A 19756-nucleotide genomic window follows, 5' to 3' on the forward strand; every position below is an offset into this window, starting at 1 on the left:
ATGTTCATATTCTCAATTTTCCTTCGGCTATTGCAAGCCTGACCATTATACAACGCGTAACGTTCACGTTTCTGATCCCAAGATAAATATTTGGCCATCGGTTTAAATATGCTCCTCCAGATGTTCAACATGTACCCCACTCTGCGAAGTGGAGTAGTGGTGTCCGAGCCATAGCCCATCCAAAGACCAAGGCTTAAGCATTTTCTCCCAATGCTTCCACTTACAACTGCAGGCGGGGTCTAGCCATTGAAGCGTGGTTCTTGCTTCCGTCACAATCTCGACTTGAGTTTATTACGTGTGTGATCAAACAAAATCTTCTAGAAATTACTTGGGGGGGGGGGGGGGGCTTTAAAAAGGGGCGACCACCTAAGAAACCTCCCTCCTGAAGGTGGGAACCCCCCCCCCCAAACATCACCGAGCCCCGTCCAACAGCGCAGGTGAGAACAGAGAGACATTTTTCACATTAACGATATTCGATGAGCCAAGTAATGGAAACGATAATCAGTAATCAATTGCTTAACTACCGTACAGTAAATTTTGATTTAAAGCTTTCGTGACTGCAGTGATTCATATTCTTGGTTCTTTCGGTAAAGTCACGTTGAAGGGAAACAATAAAGTAATAAAATATATAAAACAATAAAATTATCACGACGTTTCGGGTCTTAATTGATTGTTCACGCTTACGGTGGCTTTCAAACAGCATACATTAATTTTTCATCTCCCCCCTCTTTTCCGAACATAGATGGACTCGTCCATCTAAACTGTCAAATCGCTATCCGTGGTGCTAACGTTTAAAAATAAATAAATACAAGCCACCACTTCTTTCAAATGTTCTTGCCGTTGGTTTTCACACCTGACGATGACTGCTTGTTTGCAGTCGAAACGTGATAATTTTATTGTTTTATATTTATTTTATTGTTTCCCTTCAACGTGACTTTACCGAAAGAACCAAGAATATACCGTACAGTAATCGGATATCGCAGCTGTACTAAATGAAAAGTTGCATCCACTCTTCATCTCCTATGCCTTCCTTTAATATCGTGTCCCATTTCCTGTCTCCCTGCTCTTCATGCTGCCCGTTCATAGCCTGTCTGAGAGGCAATGAACTCTGTAATCTGTATAGCGTTAGTCAGTGGTTCTTAACCTGGGACGCACGCACCGTGCCTTTAAAGTGCGAAATGCCCTTTCTGGGGGTGCGAGTCACGGTCAGATTTTTTTTTAGAAGGTAAATTATCGAAATACAAATTAAGCACCGACACGTAAGTACAACTATGCGTCATCAAACCTATGTATTTATTAACATACATTGTTTTATATTCTTGGTTGATTCGGTATAAGTCACGTTGAAGGGAAACAATAAAATAATAAAATATATATAAAACAATAACATTCTCACGACGTTTCGACTGCAACACAAGCAGTCATCATCAGGTGTGAAAACCAACGGCAAGAACATTTGAAAGAAGTGGCGGTTTAAAATTGAGTTATCTGGTTGTTGTTGTTTGACTTGCATCCCACTGGGATTTTTTGCACACAGCGTTGGTGTACGGTGCTTTTTTCAGGAATATTTTGATGTTTTTTTCATGGATTTTCTATTTGCACAGTCACACATAGTCACTTGAAGATGTTTTTCTTGTTCGTGTTTTTTTTGTTTGTTGAGGTTGCACCCGATGCAAGAGCCGAATGGCTCACAGGGCTATACCAAAAATAAAGAAACTACTGAACTGAAACTTAACTGAACGGCACGGGTTTTTTTTACACAACCCACGTGCCCGAGTGCCCTTCAGAGTTAACAGTTCGCACTCTGGTCAGTAGATGGCGATAGCGCAGCATGCGCCTAAAGCAACATGCACATGCATTTTGGTCACTGCTACAAGTATGCATTCAGTGGTTGGTTCTAAAAAAATCTTGTGGTATTTTAATTTTGTTCGCGATGTAAATCAGTGTGAAATAAGGGGGGGCGGGGGGGGGCGAAATTTCACTTAAGGGATTGTATACAACCGCCCACAAGAGATTAAACGAATGTTTGAGATTAATTATATGATTTTTTTCTCTCTAAGATGATTAAACTTTCATTGGCAACGAGGCAGCGTTTAAATTAACAAGCCAGTCTCTATATTCGTAAATTGCGAGCACACTTTAATTCCAATGGGGCTTTTATTGTCTAAATTTTAATTACATGGCAGTGATGTTGTCCAGCTGATAGAACAGCTGGAGTTTTAACCACGAGGTAGATCAACACCCTCACCTTTATACACTCAATCCATCATCACTCAAGGGTCGATAAAATACACATCTGTGTACCCATACCTGCTTTTATTTTTCGTATGTGTATGTCCACATTTATCCTAACATCATATAGTACGTGCTAATTATATGTTCCCTATATTTTTGGATACGTCCATCCATTAAATAAATACGTAAACTAGCCTAGATATGAAATTTCAGAATTTTTTTTTTAATCTGAATGTGTGACGTCACATTGAGTGTGTTTTTCCGTGCCGTCACGTGATGCCCACGTGACAAAGTACTTTAGACCACTTTTGCTTAATTGTTAAAATATTTGTATAGAAATAATCACGTTAAAATGCTTTGTTTTATTGATGGGATTTTACGTGAAATGAAAAGTTATTCAGTTTAGTGCACAAACAATGACAATTATGAAAATGCAATACCGTACAAGTTAAAGAAATAAAATCCTAAGTTGTGCCTACAAATTCGATATTCCAAAATACGAAAGCCAAGAACTCATCCTGGATACTCTTCAATGTAAAAAAAAAACACATTACACACACCCTTTTTACTTTTTAGGGACAGCTGAATAACCTAAATTGTCCTGTACAATTTGAGTAATTTAAAGCCATATTGGATCCACTGCTGGATGAAAGTCCCCACATCGTCTGATAATCATAATTCAACCAACAGAAAATAATTCATGACTTTTCAGAGATGTATTCATATAATCTGTTTGTGTATCAATGATCTAATAACAGGTTACGTGAAAATAAAAAATATATAATTTTTCCGAAAAAAGTGCGTCTCAACGTTTTAGCCTCTATTTTTTAGGAAAATAAATTTCAACGCTTTGCGTTACTTTAAGTCTCTCATTTCTGACCGGTGAAACACAAGCAGGCGAATCTCACTGCACGCCTGTTACTGGATAGTTCACCACTTCTGTCTGCACGTGGAGGTTATTTTGGGCGAGTCACGCTATTGTAGGCATCCGTGCCATGAAGTGAGGACACTTTGGGGACTTGGACGTACGTGCATGGAAAAAAATAACATTCTTGGATCAAGCCCCTCATGTAGAGGTGAGACAGAAGGACGTGGAAAGACCTTGCAGGCCGCGGCTCGGCACCACGTCTACTGGCACTGTACGTTGTGCGAGGATGTTGACCTTCACAGAACTGGCAAACAAGATTCAAGAATGAAAATCGTGTTCTCGTTGCTCTTGAGTGGGACCGATTGTCATTGGGGACTAAGGCTTCGAAGTGTATTTGTTTACGGCTATTCGCAAAATGTGTACGAGAAAACGCAAGCAATACGTGGAAAAAGATTCCATTGATTTAGTTCCTAATACAAATAGGCAGTTGTGCCTGATGGCAATTATTATGGTGCTCTCCAAAGGGTCTACAGCTGAACTTTGGCACAATTATCATCCAGTCTGTACCTTACTTTCAAGCTAACATTCGAAAAACTAAATATAACTTTGGGGGTCTTTAAATATGTGGGACAAACATGGGGTTTTGTTGTTGTTGTTTTTGAATCAAGCCTTACAAAGGTTGTACGTGGAGGTTTTGAAGATTACTAAATCAAAATACAGTCGAGCATGACAGGATTTCTGATAACTGTGATCCCTTAGAGTATGACACCATATCTGGTAGAAGGCAAAGTCTGCTACCATTTACGAAGATAGATATATCGAGCAGCTGGAGGTAAATGGTTACCACTCTCACAAAGTTACTACTCAAGTTACCAATGAGGATGTTAAGTATAATATCTCATTTAACAGACTATAGTAAACTATCAAATCATGCAAAATGCTGTAACACGGCCGTTACAGACCCAATAATTTACTATTATAGGTCATTTGGTGCTATTTATGATCGATATCCCATATAGTATATTCGAAAATCACCAGCAGCTTAGCTTAAAAAAGGAATATGAATGAACTGCTTTTGTTGTTACTATGGTTGTCAATGGAAGAGTAATGGGAATAGCTATAATGTGAAATTGAGAAGTGCCTGTTGTGGAATCTGCTGCTGAACATTTCAGACAGCACCAGCAGCAGGTATTTTGCCCAAATTAGGCTGGAATCATAAGTGGCAAAACGATCAACATAAAGTGTAATGACTGATGTTACACCATGTTGCACGCCAACCTAAGTGGTGCAGAAACGCATGTAAAGGAATGTTCCTTTGTGGCATTCCAAAGCAGACCACGCGTAGTTGTTCATACTTAGCAAGTAATGAAACTTTTACGATAAAATCACTTAGGCAGTACTTTAGCTTTAAAGTTTGTCGGGAGAATGGTGGCAAAGTGGTTTGCACACTATTATCAACCCAGCAAAACCCGAGTTCGATTTCTGGCCATGGCTAACATCGGTGGCGAGTGATATCTGAACAGGTGTTGGTACCCACCTGCCTTCACCAACGTGCGCTGACAATGTGGTGAATTATGTTCAACAACTCCCCACGATTGATACGTGGATAGGCATTAATCCAGCAGTGGATTGACAAGAGGCTGTCGTTATTTTTTTGTAAGGTTTATGTGAAGATGTATTTTTTACATTGTCGAAAGTTGCTCAAAGTTGTTCGGCTTTGAAGGTATATTTCTGAGCGGATATTATTTTAGATGCATTATCTCTCGTAAAAAAAAATCAACACAGTAATGTGGGAGAATTGACGTTCAGACCGAGATTAAATGTTCCCGTTGACATTCTCAGATGTAGAGCAGGCAGAAATACTGCCCTGCCACCTTCATTAACAAATTCTGCCTTGTACAGTGAGGGAAAAAAAGTATTTGATTCCCTGCTGATTTTGTACGTTTGCCCACTGACAAACAAATGATTAGTCTATAATTTTAATGGTAGGTTAATTTGAACAGTGAGACACAGAATAACAACAAAAACATCTGGAAAAACTCATGTCAAAAATGTTATGAATTGATTTGCATTTTAATGAGGGAAATAAGTATTTGACCCCTCTGCAAAACATGACTTAGTACTTGGTGGCAAAACCCTTGTTGGCAATCACAGAGGTCAGACGTTTCTTGTAGTTGGCCACCAGGTTTGCACACATCTCAGGAGTGATTTTGTCCCACTCCTCTTTGCAGATCTTCTCCAAGTCATTAAGGTTTCGAGGCTGACGTTTGGCAACTCGAACCTTCAGCTCCCTCCACAGATTTTCTATGGGATTAAGGTCTGGAGACTGGCTAGGCTACTCCAGGACCTTAATGTGCTTCTTCTTGAGCCACTCCTTTGTTGCCTTGGCCGTGTGTTTTGGGTCATTGTCATGCTGGAATACCCATCCACGACCCATTTTCAATGCCCTGGCTGAGGGAAGGAGGTTCTCACCCAAGATTTGACGGTACATGGCCCCGTCCATCGTCCCTTTGATGCGGTGAAGTTGTCCTGTCCCCTTAGCAGAAAAACACCCCCAAAGCATAATGTTTCCACCTCCATGTTTGACGGTGGGGATGGTGTTCTTGGGGTTATAGGCAGCATTCCTCCTCCTCCAAACACGGCGAGTTGAGTTGATGCCAAAGAGCTCCATTTTGGTCTCATCTGACCACAACACTTTCACCCAGTTGTCTTCTGAATCATTCAGATGTTCATAGGCAAACTTTAGACGGGCATGTATATGTGCTTTCTTGAGCAGGGGGACCTAGTGGGCGCTGCAGGATTTCAGTCCTTCATGGCGTAGTGTGTTATCAATTGTTTTCTTGGTGACTATGGTCCCAGCTGTCTTGAGATAATTGACAAGATCCTCCGGTGTAGTTCTGGGCTGATTCCTCACCGTTCTCATGATCATTGCAACTCCACGAGGTGAGATCTTGCATGGAGCCCCAGGCCGAGGGAGATTGACAGTTCTTTTGTGTTTCTTCCATTTGCGAATAATCGCACCAACTGTTGTCACCTTCTCACCAAGCTGCTTGGCAATGGTCTTGTAGCCCATTCCAGCCTTGTGTAGGTCTACAATCTTGTCCCTGACATCCTTGGAGAGCTCTTTGGTCTTGGCCATGGTGGAGAGTTTGGAATCTGATTGATTGCTTCTGTGGACAGGTGCCTTTTATACAAGTAACAAGCTGAGATTAGGAGCACTCCCTTTAAGAGTGTGCGCCTACTATCAGCTCGTTACCTGTATAAAAGACATCTGGGAGCCAGAATCTTTCTGATTGAGAGGGGGTCAAATACTTATTTTTCTCATTAAAATGCAAATCAATTTATAACATTTTTGACATGCGTTTTTCTGGATTTTGTTGTTATTCTCTCTCACTGTTCAAATAAACCTACCATTACAATTATAGACTGATAATTTCTTTGTCAGTGGGCAAACGTACAAAATCAGCAGGGGATCAAATACTTTTTTCCCTCACTGTAACTGGAATATTTATACGCACACTAACTCGTCATTCATTTCCTGAATAATGCTGGATTGTACATTGCACTTATAAGTTGTAGGACATGGTTCATTACAACAGCTGCAAGACACGTTCAGCCTGGGCTTCAACACGAATGGAAAAAACAGTTTCATGCGTTTTTCATGCATTTCAAAAGTTTAAGTGCTTCCCTGGGCAAAAAAAATGTTGTTCTGTACTAATAATATTCATTGGCAGCCCTGACTCAGTGATGGAACTTCCAACGTTTTTACAGCGCAGGCCAGTGTCTTTATATTGTCCATGGGCCAGAGAAAAATCGATACCGTAGGTGCCCAATTTATTTAGCGAACCGTGTAATCAAAAACGTATGAAACACGGTGACTGCATAGTTCACTTTTACTGGCGATTCGAGGATGTTGGTACAATTTCATTGTTGCCACCTCAGGTGATACCAGCAAGTGTAATCATTGGTAGGGGGCCCGTAACATATGTAGCTACTTTTACTACTAGGATAATCCGGCACTGGACCTATGGACTACAGGTCATAGGGCAACCGTTAACTTCCCGTAATATGGTACCTATGTTAACAACCTATGGAGATGATAGGTAGGTTGTCACCACACCTGGATAGTTGTCTTTGCATGCATGTAGTGTAATAGCGCCGGCTGGTGGACAGCAGCGGCAACTGTGGTGGACAGACAGCACACACGCCGGTGAGAGTGTGCACGGTGTGTTGGCGATAGTGTAGCGGTTAGCGCGCTGCGCTATGAACCCAACGACACGGGTTCGATTCCCGCTCACGGCCAACACCAGTGACGATTATCTGAACCGGTCCTGGGCCTCCCCTAGGTCGACTCAGCCTCATATGAGTACCCGGTGTGGTATGTAAACATTGCCACTAGGGAGACAAAGGCGGTCGGTCGTGGTTCTGGCCACTCACCCCCTCGTATGCCATTCCAGCCTTTATAGGTGCTCGCTAACAGCACTTGCCCCTACAGTCTGTTAAGGCTATATGGGAGATCTATGTCTCTTTGTCTTTGGTGTGTTGACAGGCCAGTGTTGTGTACAGGCTAGGCTAAGCTCCTGTGGAAAGTGTGTGGACGAGCCCGTGAAAGTTGTTGATAAAGAAAGTGCCTCCTAGAAACTCTGAATCGTTGACACTGCACATGTATAGGTACATTAAGAGTACTGTACAGGGTGGTCTAGATGTCTCGTGAACCCCAATTACCGTATTTTCCCGCATATAACCCGCAGGGTATACCACTTTTTACAAACAAAACAAGACCCTGTGGGGTCAGTGAAAGTCCGCAGGATTTCAGACAGAAAACGAGCCAGTTTGTAGGTGGGGGAGTGGATAGTAGAGACGATGGGACGAAGGGGTGTATCTACTTTATGTATTTTTGGTAAGCCGTATAATCTTGGTGGCCTGGCAGCAGAAGGTTTCAACGAGAACTGTTTGGTTTGATCAATTAATGCGGTTGAATCAGAAATTATTTAGTTGGTTTTTATGACGAGGCTGTTGGTGGGATCTCTTTTTATTTTTGTATAGCTGCCATCATTGAGTAATTCTTGAATTTTGTTGTTATATTCTATTTTATCCATGATGACAGTGGCATTGCCCTTGTCGGCTGAGAGGATGACAATGTCATCCCTATTTTTTAATTTATATAATTCAAAACGCTGGAAAAACCACCTCTGCGGTACAAAATTCTACTCACCTGGTATCGACAATCAAGGGTATTTCCCTGTCCCCAGACGACCTGCTTGTTAGTTTTGATGTAGTTTCCTTATTCACCAAAGTTCCTGTACCTGACACCATCGCAATCATTGAAGACTTGGTTCATCAAGGACTAAACACTGAGGTACCCCCCTGGTAAGACACTGCTTAACCAATACATACTTCACTTGGAATGGAACTTTCTACAAACAGATGGCACCCCAATGGGCTCCCCCCTATCTCCGGTTGTAGCCAATATTTTCATGGAGAAATTTGAGACTGATGCCATCCAGACTGCCACTCTGCGCCCAACTTTATGGAAGAGGTACGTGGATGACACTTTTGTCATCTGGCCACATGGCCAGCCTGCTCTAGACCAATTCTTCGACCACATCAATTCCATACACCCAGCCATCAGATTTACCATGGAAGTCGAAAAAGATGGCAAGCTACCTTTTTTGGATGTCCTAATAAAAAAGAGACCTGATGGTTCAATGAGCTACTCTGTCTACAGGAAAGCTACCCATACGGATGCTTACCTGAAACCGGATTCCCACCACCATAGAGCCCAATGCATATCTGACCAAGAACACATAGCCAGTGAACTCAAGCACGTACACCAAGCTCTTAAGGCTAATGGTTATTCCGACTACACAATCCGCAAAGCTATCACTCTAACCATGAAGAAGGACACTCTTGAGGAGCCTTTCAAAACCATCACTTTACCCTACATTGCGGGGATCACAAAAAAGATCTCCAAAATCTTGAATAAACACAAGATCTAGGTCCGATTCAACACATTACATAAAATCCGTGATCTGGTTCCATCTGTAAAATATGTGATTCCGAACATACAGTACCCTGGCGTCTACAAACTAAGTTGCCTCTGTGGTAGTAGTTACATTGGGGAAACCAAACGACATGTCTCGGACCATATTCGTGAACACAAAGCAGACCTGAAACACGGTAGGACCAACACCTCGGCCGTGGCAGATCACTGTTATAATTCAGTAGGTTCACATGACATTGACTTCTCCAAGACAGAGGTTCTTTGCAAGCCATCTGGCTACCATGAGAGATTCGTTCATGAGGCTATCCACATAAACAAACACAGAGACAATTTCAACCGAGAACATGGATTCTGGCTTAGCAATCATTGGAAGGATTTGATTAACCATCTCGGGTCTTAATTGATTGTTCTTAATTGATTAATCACGCCTAAGGTGGCTTTCAGACCACATCCATTATTTTTCGTCTTCCCCCTCCTCTTTTCTGAACATAGATGGACTCGTCCATCTGAACAAACTGTCAAATCGCTCTCCGTGGTGCTAACGTTAAAAAACCGCCACTTTTTTTCAAATTTTCTTGTTGTGGTTTTCACACCTGATGATGACTGCTTGTGTTGCAGTGGAAACGTCGTGAGAATTTTATTGTTTTATATTTTTATTACTTTATTGTTTCCCTTCTACGTGGTGACTTTACCGAAAGAACCAAGAATATGAATCCCTGCAGTCACGAAAGCTTTAAATCAAAATGTCATAACTCGTTAAAAATTTCCATGGTAGGACTATCCACTATGCAACACTTACCTTTGACTAAAGCACTGCTGAATAAACCACTCACACTAAAATTGCACGTGTTATCACGTTTTAAATGAATTGTTTGTACAATTAAACGACAATGTTTGAAGTGCGTGCACTGTTTACCGGCGACGGGAGAGCTGGGGGAGAGGTGGGGGTTGGGGGGTGGGGCAGCTGGGGGGAGAGAGGTGGGGGTTGGGGGTGGGGCAGCTGGGGGGAGAGAGGTGGGGGGTGGGGCAGCTGGGGGGAGAGAGGTGGGGGGTGGGGGGTGGGGCAGCTGGGGGGAGAGAGAGGTGGGGGTTGGGGGGTGGGGCAGCTGGGGGGGAGAGAGGTGGGGGTTGGGGGTTGGGGCAGCTGGGGGGAGAGAGAGGTGGGGGTTGGGGGGTGGGGCAGCTGTGGGGAGAGAGAGGTGGGGGGTGGGGCAGCTGGGGGGAGAGAGGTGGGGGTGGGGGGTGGGGCAGCTGGGGGGGAGAGAGGTGGGGGTTGGGGGTGGGGCAGCTGGGGGGAGAGAGAGGTGGGGGTTGGGGGGTGGGGCAGCTGGGGGGAGAGAGGTGGGGGTGGGGCAGCTGGGGGGAGAGAGAGGTGGGGGCGAGGCAACGGCGTTACCGTAGTGTCGCTATTACCTGCGCAGTGCGCAATCTACCAGTGCTAAAACTGTACTTATCTACCAGTTATGTGATACTTATTTACTGTTTTAAGTTCACTCGTTTCCAGTTAGTTTGTTTTCTTTGTGCACGTTATGATTTTAATGTTAACAATTGATAGTGGAATGTGTTACAAATGTAAACTTCGTATTAATATGATGGAATTAAGCTGCGGTAACGACGTTAAAGCTATGAATGCATGCGGGGTATATGGAGGTGCGGGCTATCTGAAATTTGTTTTACACAAAACGCTATTTTTGCGGGCTATATACGTCTGCGGGTTATATGCGGGAAAATACGGTAATTAAAGCCGAATTTTTTTGTTCCTTCGCATACTAATTTCAGTTTTAAATGTAACCTTACTTAAAATGTATAATTACGTTTTAGAGATGTAAACGGGGCTCAGAGGACATCTGGAGCACCCCGTACTGTGATCGGGAATGTGCCACAATGGCCCAGGCTCATCGCTGGCAGAGGAGAGCCTTGACCTTGATTGTCGCTTGGCAAGGTCGCGGAGCGGTGTGCGAGGATTTCCCTGCCCGGTGCTGCCACCTCTCGCAGACACACAGAGGGTGATCCATTTATACGTCCCCAACACAATCGTCAATACCACTGCACTCACAGTAAAAAAATATATATATATACAGGGTGCTTCAAAAATGTTTTAACACTTCATGGGACTATCGTTTTGAATGTAAAAAGAACGGATACATACACTGTAACATGATAACAAATGTAATGTTAATAGCGCTCAAAAAGTCAAAGAGTCTCCACTTGTTCGCCATCGTTGTCAACACGTGGCCTGGCATATTCTCCAGGTGATCTCCAGATCCAGGAGGCAGCAGCACGCGTCTTGTGGTGTTGTTGCAAAAAAAAACATTTTAAAGCGCCCTGTATACAGTGAGAGTCCGGTTCACGTCGGGCTGATGCTCACCTTCAAGGTGTGACGACGAATATCGAAACGATGTGAATCAAAGCGATTTACAGGGTAAGTTGGACGTTTGGGGAAGTGACTCTTGGCTCTGATGAAGGGCCATTGCCCAAAACATTACATATTGGTGTTTTCTTTTAGGGCAGCGTTATTGATGATTTTTGTTGATTTATTTGTTGTTTGTGATTGTGCACCACTACCAACGCAGTATCCCAAACACAAATGCGTTAAATAGGGAGACGTCAGTATATAGAGAAAATAACGTATAGTTTGCAAGCCGAGTGCTCAAAATGGAAAAGTATAACTCTCGCATTGAATCAATTTGTCCCGCGGTCAACATTAACCACAATTTCTCCTAAGAAATGCTCATGTCGCTTCAAGCGAACACATTCCGTAAAGTGTCGGTAAACATTTTTGATTTAAAGCTTTCGTGACTGGAGTAATTCATATTCTTAGCTCTTTCGGTAAAGTCACGTTGAAGGGAAACAATAAAATAATAAAATATATATAAAACAATAAAAAATTCTCATCAGGTGTGTCGGTTTGCAATTTATGCAAACCAACACACCTGAGGACGACCGTTTGTGTTATGGTCGAAACGTCGTGAGAATTTTTTTTATTGTTTTATATATATTTTATTATTTTATTGTTTCCCTTCAACGTGACTTTACCGAAAGAGCTAAGCATATGTCGGTAAACATGTTTGTGTTTTGAGAAGCGCTGGTATAGCAAACCGCGCCTCCGATTAGCACGGTTGGCTACGTACGGTGTGAAAGAAGTTCAACGTGCAGTACATGCCCTCGTATCCCAGCCCATTTCGACGGCTCTATCCCACTAATCTCAATCCACCTTTTTAAATATTTTAGCACTCTGTAAGATAACGTAGCCATCACTTTCACAATGCGGTCTTCAATCACCTGATAAAATGGTAATTAGAAATCAGTCGGACATCTCTAAATGAATCACCTTGTATTGTGCACCCTCACCAAGGCGGGTTCAACATGGCTCCATTATTCCATTGTGGAGGATTTATAAAATGACACAATTCTCCAGAATCATGAGACGTTAAGCCTTAGCTTTCATCTAAAATTTTCACAAAACGGCATTCGTATGTCTTCTAAGTCTGGTTACCGAGCTCAGCGCTAATATCGAGCTCTGAAAAGCATTGAAGAAGAGTCAACTTATCAGTTTAGTAATTGATAATTTCCAAAATGTATCCTTGGACAATGGCACACAATGACTCTTGTAAATAATGCCATTGCACAGAATATTTAATATAGTTATACAAGACAGCTCTGCTTGTTTGATGCTCTCTCTCTCACAGAAGCTCATGGCTATGTTCAGATTGTAACCTGGTTTGCCCTCGAGAACATTTTTTTTTTATATAACTTACCAGACCACCCAGCTACTCAAACATTGCATGTACTATACAGGATGGTCCAGACGATGTTTTGTGACTCTCAAATAATTTATCCTTTAACACTTTTTTTTAAAAAAATTAGCTTATTCATTTATAATTAATAAAACTGAACTTTTTTTAAGTTTTAAAGAATTAAACGGGGGTCACAATACATCCGGACCACCCTGTACAATTACATTTGCATTCCCGCAAATGTCTACGCGGCCACGTGCACGTGTTTAGAACAGATCGACAGCATCGGTTGGACCAGCATTGGCGATGGCGAAGGCAGTGGCAACTGGCAGATGGTGGGGAGGATGATAGAGAGTGAGAGAGAGAGAGAGCGAGTACATTTTCCCGTGCTATTTTGGTACGGGCAGGGATTCACATTTCGCGGGCCTTGCCTTTATCTGGTCCGGCCATTCCCCCCACCCCCAGCACCACCACCACCACCACCCCTACTGACAGGAGCTTGTGACCGGAGCCGTGCTGAGTGGAACAGACAGGTGCGATCACGGGAGCGGGCCCTCACTACCCTACTCACACATCCCGTGAGGAAGGGACACATTCTGTAGCCGCTTGCGCTGAGCACTGGGCTTGCTTTCCGTAAGGAGCCGATGATGATCGTAACATATTTTTTTTTGATAAGAGAGCCAAGAATATGATTGTCTCGTGACAAAGGCCCGAAGTTGCTTGCTACCTTCTTTGAGCTCATATCCATTTGCGATTAAGCAAAGCAAAAATTAAGATAGTTACGCGTCGATGAACTGTATGTACCGTACCACTGTATGGATGCAACTCGATACAGATTGAAAATAATTTTTGTAGATTCAATAGTATACTGTACTTTGTTTGATATCATTTGACAAGGAGGCTCAATGGTGATGGGCGATTCACAATTGAAAGTTTGCGAGTTCAAATCATGGTTGGGGGTTGATTGCCCAGCATTCCTGCAGGAAAGATAAAACAACTAACACTTTGAATAGAAAGCAACAGTTGATGCCATATGGATGGACTCATCCCTGCCATATGAATGTGGATTTATTTTGCAAACTGGATCAGGGCTCTAAATAGGAAATGAGCACTTAGTGCTTCTATGCTACGTGCTGCATGGATACCACAAACTGTAGAGAGATGACGTGTCTATAGTGACAGGAGGAAGTGACCAGCACGATGTGATTTCACACGTCCTTCATCACGTTAAAGTCAAAATGTCCTTGAATTCTAATATAGCAGTGCCCATATTAGTGTGCGGTCATTAGCCTATGAGAGAAATTCCACATTCCTATGGCAAGAAAACTTTTTTTTTAAATATATAAGTACCAGTAATGATAGACTTCCTATCAGGTGGTGCATTCTCAGCAGGTGATATTCACCAAGGTTTCGTCACGGTATATTCAGCCATGGATACAATTTCTGATATTTCATGCACATGACCATTTCATGCATATGATCTTATACAATGCTTGATGAAACCAACAGACATGGTGAAAACAATTATAATCAAGTCCAAATAACCTGCAGGTAAATTTTGATTTAAATCCTTCGTGACTGCAGGGATTTATATAATAAAAATATAAAACAATTTGTTTTATATTTTTATTCTTTTATTTTTTTCCCTTCTACGTGACTTTACCGAAAGAACCAAGAATATGAATCCTGCAGATAGCTTACTGTCATTCAGATCTGGATACAAATGGAAAAACAAGGGTAATACAGAGCAATAGTGAACATTATTTAGAAACCATATTCCCTGTATTATATGTGTACATTATTTAAAACAACGCTGTCCCTAAGGGTGAATGTAGGGCAAATGCAAAATGCATACTGAGTGGGTGGCAGTGACGAATTTTTTTTTGCATTCGTACGAATTAATTAATAAATCTGAAAATACGTTTGGAAAAAACAACCACAAATGACATGGCTATAACAATAATATGGTACCATAACACAGGCCTCACTAACCTTGAGGCCTGTCTTTTGACCTCTGCCTAGAAAGGTAGAGGACATTTTGAGGAACATTCACCATTCTTGTTGCTATTAAAAGGCCCCTCCAGCTGACAAAAAAAAAGTTAGGCAAAAACCACGCTCGCCTTTTCCTGAAATGCCAAACCGAGAATGATTCACTCGTGATCGTTACGGCACACGAATGGGTACCGTTTAGATTTTATAATAATGATGTCAAAGCTACGGAGATAAGGTTGCAAACGCACCACGTGGCGGGTTAGCATTTAGCAAATGCTGCCACAAGCACGTTACAAATATACCCAGCTGGCATCGGCTTACAGTAGGGACCAACATATGCTCCGTCTCCCCCTCTCGGAATAGCTCGTCTTTCCGTCTTGCACTGTGCTAGTACGGTGTTGCTTGCGGCATGTGTGGGTCGGGTCCGCGTGGTTACCGAGTGTGCGGGGGAGAATGGTTGCAGCAGTCACCCTATCGTTGCTGTGGGACACTCGGACACCCTCCCCCGCACTTTCTTTCGACGTTGTCGAGACACCCACCCACAACATTCTGAACAAAAAACTCGTGGCATTTCTTCCTTGGATTTCCGCGTTCATGTGCCCTGCAACACCGTCGATGTAAATTCCTGATCGTATCCTTGGGTCTTTCGGGAAAAGTCACGGAGAAAGGTTCAAAGATAATAATTAAAAAAACAACAGAAAACCTATATACGTGATTTTACCGAAAGACCCAAATATATGAATTCCTGCAGTCACGAAAGCTTTAAGTCAAGATACATTCCTGATCGTGTCGCTTACGGGACCGTTAAAAACAGAGTCGCGCGTGAACAGCGGCATCGGTACCGAGTCAGTCGTTGCATAGATTTAGTATAAATGCGATGCAGTAGAATGTTGCTTATTCTTGACAAAATTGGGCTGGGGGGGGGGCAGCGGACTTCCCTAATGGATACTCCCTGGAACGTGCCCGATATCCACCGGGGTAAGATCGCCTTTCCCTCCCGGCACGCAGGCAACTTCTTCAGAGTGGCTATTCCCCAGGCCCTCACTTTCGCCGATAAGACATCGTCAGTGTGAGGGGCTGCCACAAATTTTAAACCGTTGGGGGTTGACAGCACGACGGTGGGTTTTTTTCTTCTTCACATTTGTGTATTCCATCATAGAGGTTTTTGGGGATAGATCGCGTAAATATATAGATGTGTCGTCGAAGCCCGCCACCACCCGACACAGCCAACTAGTAAGGGTTGTCACGTAAACAGAACGTGGCCAATTCGTCACTAGTGCAGCACACCGGTGTGTTGGAGAGCCAAGCCACAACATTTACAAACTGCTGAAGGCCAGTGCTTCATCCGCTTAATTCGTAGTTTCTCCAGTTTTCTGGTTTGAAAGAAAAGTATCTTCCCCATGGAGGTTAGTCAGTAGTGTCGGGGGCCTCCGCACGTAAGGGGCCGGCCAGGGTCCGCCAGGGGCCTCGCGGGCCTTGCAGTGAAGAACACCGCCGTAGAACATGGGCCACCGGGGTGGCTGCTGCCTCCCTTGCTGCGGTCAAAGTTCCTCCCCCGGCAGGCATCTTCCCCTAGCCGGGAGGTCACGTTGCACAAAAGCAAGAGTCACGAGTCCATTATGAGGCCTCCTTCGCCAGTAGCAAGATATAGTAATAGGTTTTTACCCTTTTATCTGGCACCAAAACTGACACCTTTATTCAAGGCATCATGTTTGCAATAACCACAACACAAGCAGTCAAAATGCAAACAAAAAGAGACAACTCTGATAATGATATGCACTGTCCTTGAAATTGATTGGTCCACACCCGAGACGGCTTTTCTTAGAGCCTAGTCTCCACTGGTGTTTGGCGTCATCTGGTCCAACACCAATGGAGACTGGGCTCTAAGAAAAGCCGTCTCGGGTGTGGACCAATCAATTTCAAGGACAGTGCATATCATTATCAGAGTTGTCTCTTTTTGTTTGCAGTTTGACTGCTTGTGTTGTGGTTATTGCAAACATGATCCCTTGTATAAAGGTGTCAGTTTTGATGCCAGATAAAAGGGTTAAAACCTATTACTATAGTCACGAGTCCAGTTTGGAAGCTGTACTGTCGAGTACAATGCTGTATACATGTGTTCTTTCTATATATATGACTTGACATGGCCCCTTATTCAGCAGTGAAATGACAAATTGCTATTTATTGTTATTATTACTGTATTGGCTTCATGTCAGCAGTGGAGTATAAATATTCATTACAAAATATACATGTGCCGTACATGTTACTCGTTGTGACAGAAGTGATTTGATGACAGATGGAAACCCAGGTCATTTTCCCGTGATACTTGGCGGCAGGGGTAAAGGGATGATTAAGTCTTACATTGTAAAGCCACCATATTAGTTAATCGATTTATTTATTTATTTCTGGGCACGTGTTTACATGTGTAGAGGAGTAGTGGAGGACGTCATGTCACTCAGGGGGGTGAAAAGGGATGACGTCAGAGGCTTATGGGGGATTATATAAGGGGGAACCCGTGACGTAGAGGGGGTCGTCGCGAAGGGCCAGGAACGGAGAGAGTTAAGGAGTCGGGGTCGAGGGTAGGGGGAATCAGCGCCAGCCGAGAGTGATACTTCACCCGGCCGACCGAGTTGGATGATCCCTCGGTCGGTGCTGGGGGAAGATCACGTATAGCCTGGGTGGAGCTAGGGACCTCCCAGTACCCTTTCCCCTGGGGAGATATTAGGGTTGTTACCTGTTAGGCGTAAGCCTTTGATAAGTTACCGGCAGTAGCCCTTAATAAACCTTGGCATCAGCCCCTACTAAAGAACCGTGTCAGCGTCGTCAGTTGCACCACAACACATGTGACACACTGGGCCCTTGGCGATATGGAAATGTAATCATAATCAGTGGCAATCCAGTAAAACAAAAACAATCCAAAGACATCAACAGATCCTATATGCAAATCTGAAATTGATGGGCCATCATTTTGATTAAGATATCTTTTGCAAGCGACGTGAAACGTTGTTGGTTAATTTTGAATTAAGAAGAAATCGTCAAAAATATTTAAGATGTGGATTCGTCTTTATTTCAAAGTTTGGACACTTGCGGAAGTACCACGTGACAAAATACATCCAAAACGTTATTTATTTAAATACAAGACAGCCCGGGTGTGCTTTTTGTGTTAGAAGAAAAAAAAATAACTGCACATCTCGCACGTAAAGTGAGCAGAGTGGGGCCGTCAGCCAACAACAGCATCATTACCGATACGGCGAGTGCTGTACATGGTGCTCCAGATTTCTTGTGACCCAATTAATTGACCCCTATTCGCCACCCCCTCCCCCCTGCCTGCATATAAATTTATGTTTTAAATAAGTTTAACTTTTAAAAAAAGTATTTCGTTTTAGAGACTTAAATGGGGGTCACGTGACATCTGGATCACCCTATAAAGCGACATCTGCTCCTTGTCATAGGCAATATAACCAATTTAAAACTTTATTTTTGAAATTCATAATTATCTTTCATTGAGTGTAATTGAGTGGTTATGTGGTTATTTTACCGAGCTTGATTAGAAACTTAATTCTTACACTTTCTTCATCTTTAATACACATGATCCATTCTCTATAAAACTGTCATTCTCATGAAGGAATAGGATTTAGATCGTTACCACTGCCTACGGAATCTTCCCAAGCAAAGACAAAGATCCTCCGTGTAGCCTTAACAGGCTGTAAGGGCAAGTGCTGATAGCGAGCACCTATAAAGGCCGAGGGGGTGGGTGGCCAACGCCACGCCCGGCCGCATTTGTCTCCCCAGTGGCGATGTTTGCACACCACACCGGGTACTCATTTGAGGCTGAGTCGACCTAGGGGAGGCCCAGGACCGGTTCAGATAATCGTCACTGGTGTTGTCAATGAGCGATCTTCCCAAGCGCGCACACACACACACACAATGCGTGTATGCATGCATCCTACAGTGTGCGGCTATGCACATTAACACATTTTTTGAGCACATATGTGACACAAATTGTTCGGACTTGTCACGGCATTTCCGTAAATGAGCAAAAGGGCACGAATCCAAAAGGGATAGCGTTTGTCCTCTGTGTTATTTTTCACCTTACTGTATTAAGATTCATCTCTGCACCTCCTTGAAACGTGCTACAGCTACATTCTATCGCACGACTCGCTGATTTATGGACCAGTGCTCAGACACACACCTCCACGTAACTTGGCCACCAAAACTGCCACAGCCCGCAATTTTACATTTAAAAACAGAGATCGTTTTAAACTAGCAATAAATCTTGGTTTCATAATCAAACGGTCACCACTTGGATGAGGTTTCCACACACCAAGGTACCTCTTTGAGCTTAGAAATGGTATCGAGAGGCTAAAAATGCCAGTGGCGTCCCTTGCAAGAGACAAAGAAACCATGCAACAACATTCACCCTTCTTGGGTCCTTGTGGCGCATCGGGTGAATAAAGCCATGGCTCATAACAGTCATCAGCCAAAGGCTGAATTCATAAATGACACTACAAACATCCCCCTCCACTCATTAGGAATGAAATGTTTGGCTTGTAACATGCATTCACTGGCACACAACGTCTCGCTCGACTTATGTCTGTTGGTCTCTTTGTGATGGATGGCACTTAAAAGAGCAGTTAATGGTAACTGGATTCTGTTGCCCCTGCAACACGATTAAGTCATCTCTCACGACCCTAATGAAATAATGCAGGGGTATTTACGCTGATTGAGAAGTAGCAGGCTGCTTCTGTCTGCGGGATGTGTTCAGGATCCGTTCTCTCACTGTGGGTTCCGCTATGAAATCAGCAGGCGGGTTCAACAGTCGATACGCTTTGCACCTCATCCCCAAACAGGTATTTGTCCCGCCCTTGAGTGTTGCATACTCTGCAGGTGCTCATTGCTCTGGAGCCAGCGATATAGTTGCGG

This window comes from Petromyzon marinus, chromosome 18, assembly GCF_048934315.1.
Source record: "Petromyzon marinus isolate PM22_M1 ecotype Great Lakes invasive population chromosome 18, UKy_Petmar_22M1.pri1.0, whole genome shotgun sequence".
NCBI lineage: Eukaryota > Metazoa > Chordata > Hyperoartia > Petromyzontiformes > Petromyzontidae > Petromyzon > Petromyzon marinus.